The following is a 5,380-nucleotide window of genomic DNA, read 5'->3' on the forward strand; positions in this document are numbered from 1 at the left end:
CTCTGCACAGTTGATGTTGAGATGTGTCTGTTACTTGAACTCTGAAGCATTTATTTGGGCAGCAATTTCTGAGGCTGGTAACTCTAATGAACTTATCCTCTGCAGCATAGGTAACTCTGGGTCTTCCATTCCTGTGGCGTTCCTCATGATAGCCAGTTTCATCATAGCGCTTGATGGTTTTTGCAACTTTCAATGTTCTTGAAATTGACCTATTTTCTGTATTGACTGACAGTAATGATGGACTGTCGTTTCTCTTTGCTTATTTGAGCTGTTCTTGCCAAAATATGGACTTGGTCGTTTACCAAATAGGGCTATCTTCTGTACCCCCTACCTTGTCACAACACAACTGATTGGCTCAAATGCATTAAGAAGGAAAGAAATTCCACAAATTAACTTTTAAGAAGGCACACCTGTTAATTGAAATGCATTCCAGGTGACTACCTCATGAAGCTGGCGGAGAGACTGCCAAGAGTGTGCAAAGCTGTCATCAAGGCAAAGGGTGGCTATTTGAAGAATCTCAAATGTAAAATATATTTTGATTTGTTTAACAATTTTTTGGTTACTACATGATTCCATATGTGTTATTTCATAGTTTTGATGTCTTTACTATTATTCTACAATGTAGAAAATAGTTTAAAAAAAAGAAAAATAAAGAAAAACCCTTGAATTAGTAGGTGTTCTAAAACTTTTGACCGGTAGTGTATGTGCAAAGAATATTTAGTCTTAGCCTCAACCCCCTCTCCCAGCATTATGAACACCACCCCAAAGGTTGGTGAGCTTCGGACACTGGAGGCCATCCGCAGAGCTTTCGAGGTGTGGCAGCGCGTGACTCCACTGAGCTTTGAAAATGTCGCTTTCCAAGACATCACTAACAGCAGCCAGGACACGCTAGAGATCATGCTGTTGTTTGCATCTGATTTCCATGGAGACATGTCTCTGTTTGAGGGCGAGGGGGGGGTCTCTGGCTCATGCCTACTACCCAGGGTCCGGGATAGGCGGAGACACGCACTTTGACGCTGATGAACTCTGGATCCTTGACAACCACGTCCCGTTTGCCCCCATTTCCCCCTCAATCACTATTACCGCTACTATTTCCTTGTTCAAAATGAATATCCTATTGATATCTTTTCATATTCATTTTCTTTCTCCTCTTCCTATTTTTCTCTCTCCCTCTCTCCCATTTCTCTCCCTCCAGGTATTGACCGCTTCCTGGTTGCGGTGCATGAGCTAGGCCATGCTCTGGGTCTGGGGCACTCTGATGGTTCCCCTTTACCAGTACATGGACACAAAGATCTTCTCACTCCCAGAGGATGATAGGAATGGAATACAGAAGATATATGGTGAGGAGCCTGCCCTCAGGCCCCCACAGCCATCACATACACACACACAGATAAACATGCACACACATGCTTATACTACCGTTTAAAAGTTTGAGGTAACTTAGAAATGTCATTGTTTTTGAAAGAAACACACTTTTTTGGTCCATTAAAATAACATAAAATTGATCAAAAATACAGTGTAGACATTGTTAGTGTTGTAAATAGCCATTGTAGCTGGAAATCACAGATTTTTGATGGAATATCTACATAGGCGTACAGAGGCCTGTTATCAGCAACCATCACTCCTGTGTTCCAATGGCACGTTGTGTTAGCTAATCCAAGTTTATCATTTTAAAAGGCTAATTGATCATTAGAAAACCCTTTTGCAATTATGTTAGCACAGCTTTCTTCTGAAAGTCATTAGTCTATTCTTGTTCTGAGAATTATTATTATTCCATGTGAGAAATTGCCAAGAAACTGAAGATCTCCCTTCACAGAACAGCGCAAACGGACTCTAACCAGAATACAAAGAGGAGTGGGAGGCTCGGGTGCACAACTGACCAAGAGGGCATGTACATTCGAGTGTCTAGTTTGAGAAACAGATGCCTCAAAAGTCCTCAACTGGCAGCTTCATTAATTAGTACCCGCAAAACAGCTGTCTCAACATCAACAATAAAGAGGCGACTCCAGGATGCTGGCCTTCTAGGCAGAGTTGCAAAGAAAAAGCCATATCTCAGATTGGCCAATAAAAACAAAAGATTAAGATGGGCAAAAGAACATAGACACTGGACAAAGGAACTCTGCCTAGAAGGCCAGCATCCCGGAGTCGTTGCATGGTCGAGAAGGAACCTGCAAGTAAGCATTTCATTGGACTGTGTATACCATGTGTATCCTGTACATACGACTAATACAACTTGAAACGGGAGAGGGGTGGGGGCAGAGAAAGCATGTAGGGATATATGTGAGGTTCATTGTCAAACCCATAGCATTTATAATGTCATCATCTTGGATTGTGCAGGATCTCCAGACAATGCTCCCACTCAGGACCCACCCGCCACCGCTGATGATGACACTGCCCCAAACCAAAACCCCACCACCACTGCTCCTCCAGACCTAGACTCCACCACCACTGCTCCTCTAGACCGAGCCCCCATCACCACCCCTGATATTCCCCTTGAGACAGACCCCTTCAGCCCTACCTATACCCCAGACCAACAAGAACCAGATCCCACCTACGCACCTCCCCTCCCTCCGATACCCGACCCAGACCCCACCATCCCCTGGCCTGATCCAGTGCCGGTGACCCCTTACATCAGGAGGGATGAGCCTCGTCGCCCCCCAAAGCAGCCAGACCACACTACCCCCAATATCTGTGACGGGGACTTTGATACGGTCACCATGCTGCGAGGGGAGATGTTCGTCTTCAAGGTGAGAAGCAGGGCTAGTCTAAGAATACACTGTTTTGTATAGTTGTATTACTTCATACTCCATTCTAATCTCCCAAAAGAGGATGACGTAGGTGATTATGTTCTGATGGTATCTTCTGTCGTTGCCAGGGTCGCTGGTTCTGGAGAGTTAGAAGGAACCTTGTCCTGGACAACTACCCAATGCCTATCTCGGTCTTCTGGGTTGGACTACCTGATGATATAGACTCTGGTTATGAATGACATGATGGAAAATGTGTCTTTTTCAAAGGTGTGTATTTTATGTTATTCGCATATATTAAGTTTATTTTATGTGTAATAGTTTAAATCTAATGGGTGCTGTTGTGTCTTTTCTATGCCGGATTAAATTATATGACATGCTATTAGAGAATGTTTATAGAGCCGTTGTCTTCCGAATAAACTCTTAAAGACCTGGTAATCTTTTATATCAATAGCAGTCATTTATTAATCGTCACCTTATTCAGTCTCATCTGAACGTTGTAAAATTCTTGGTTATCTTCACGAACCCTGGCTAACAAGTTGAATCAGCAATACAAATTTTGGTTTAATTATTTAATTACTACATACCTAAATAATCACACAGAATTACATATACACAGGCTGGATCATACATAAATTACTAATTATGTCATACAAGAAAACGTCCCTTATGGAAGGAACCGATATTACAGCTGGTTACACAAAGAAAAGGGGATGGGTTTGAATGAAAGCGCGGGAAGACTGAGGAACAAAAGGATTGGGTCTCTATCGGACCTTATGAAGCTATGCTATCGTAAATACAGTCTTATGCATTCTATACTTTGTTATATACCCTTTGTTGGCAATGACAGAGGTCGAACGTTTTCTGTAAGTCTTCACAAGGTTTTCACACACTGTTGCTGGTATTTTGGCCCATTCCTCCATGCAGATCTCCTCTAGAGCAGTGATGCAATCTCAACCATACTGTACACTGCCCTAACCCATCTGGACAAGAGGAATACCTATGTGAGAATGCTGTTCATCGACTACAGCTCGGCATTCAACACCATAGTACCCTCCAAGCTCGTCATCAAGCTCGAGACCCTGGGTCTCGACCCCGCCCTGTGCAACTGGGTACTGGACTTCCTGACGGGCCGCCCCCAGGTGGTGAGGGTAGGCAACAACATCTCCACCCCGTTGATCCTCAACACTGGGGCCCCACAAGGGTGCGTTCTGAGCCCTCTCCTGTACTCACTGTTCACCCACGACTGCGTGGCCACGCACGCCTCCAACTCAATCATCAAGTTTGCGGACGACACAACAGTGGTAGGCTTGATTACCAACAACGACGAGACGGCCTACAGGGAGGAGGTGAGGGCCCTCGGAGTGTGGTGTCAGGAAAATAACCTCACACTCAACGTCAACAAAACTAAGGAGATGATTGTGGACTTCAGGAAACAGCAGAGGGAACACCCCCCTATCCACATCGATGGAACAGTAGTGGAGAGGGTAGCAAGTTTTAAGTTCCTCGGCATACACATCACAGACAAACTGAATTGGTCCACTCACACAGACAGCATCGTGAAGAAGGCGCAGCAGCGCCTCTTCAACCTCAGGAGGCTGAAGAAATTCAGCTTCTATCTCAAGGCCATCAGACTGTTAAACAGCCACCACTAACATTGAGTGGCTGCTGCCAACACACTGACACTGACACTGACTCAACTCCAGCCACTTTAATAATGGGAATTGATGGGAAATTATGTAAATATATCACTAGCCACTTTAAACAATGCTACCTTAAATAATGTTACTTACCCTACATTATTCATCTCATATGCATACGTATATACTGTACTCTATATCATCGACTGCATCCTTATGTAATACATGTATCACTAGCCACTTTAACTATGCCACTTTGTTTACATACTCATCTCATATGTATATACTGTACTCGATACCATCTACTGTATCTTGCCTATGCTGCTCTGTACCATCACTCATTCATATATCCTTATGTACATATTCTTTATCCCCTTACACTGTGTATAAGACAGTAGTTTTGGAATTGTTAGTTAGATTACTTGCTGGTTATTACTGCATTGTCGGAACTAGAAGCACAAGCATTTCGCTACACTCGCATTAACATCTGCTAACCATGTGTATGTGACAAATAAAATTTGATTTGATTTGATGTTTTGGGGTTGTTGCTGGGCAACACGGACTTTCAATACCATTTTATTTCATTTTATTTACCCTACCATAACTGATCTCAACTGACTGACTGATGAGCTCTTTTTAAATCTGAAATGTTATTGATAAATATCATTCCTCTAGTCAAGGGAAAACAGATTTGGCCCTGAGTGTTGAAAGACCGAGAACTGAAGAAAAGGGAGTTTCTTGTGAGTCATTAGTCCTTTGTACCACACGGTTTCATGATCCATCTTGTCACCTTCCTCTCCTGCAGATACTGGCGTTTTGATGAAGAGTTTCGCACCAGTGACAGCGACTACCCGAAACCTGTCTCCAGGTGGGGCAAGGTCCCATCCTCTGCTACCACCGAAATATACTCCTGGGCTACAATATCCGGACCCCTTCAACAGCCGGTATGGGGCATGGAACCCCGCAGATCCCCTACGAATGGAATACCGACATAAT

General features: G+C 43.7%; 1 pseudogene; it reads left to right on the plus strand.

Annotated features, from left to right (window-relative positions):
• LOC135566592 (matrix metalloproteinase-14-like) overlaps positions 1–5,376 on the plus strand; it is a 7,551-nt pseudogene extending 2,175 nt beyond the window's left edge.
• The last annotated feature ends 4 nt before the right edge of the window (positions 5,377–5,380 follow it).

This window comes from Oncorhynchus nerka, unplaced genomic scaffold (assembly GCF_034236695.1).
Source record: "Oncorhynchus nerka isolate Pitt River unplaced genomic scaffold, Oner_Uvic_2.0 unplaced_scaffold_4150, whole genome shotgun sequence".
NCBI lineage: Eukaryota > Metazoa > Chordata > Actinopteri > Salmoniformes > Salmonidae > Oncorhynchus > Oncorhynchus nerka.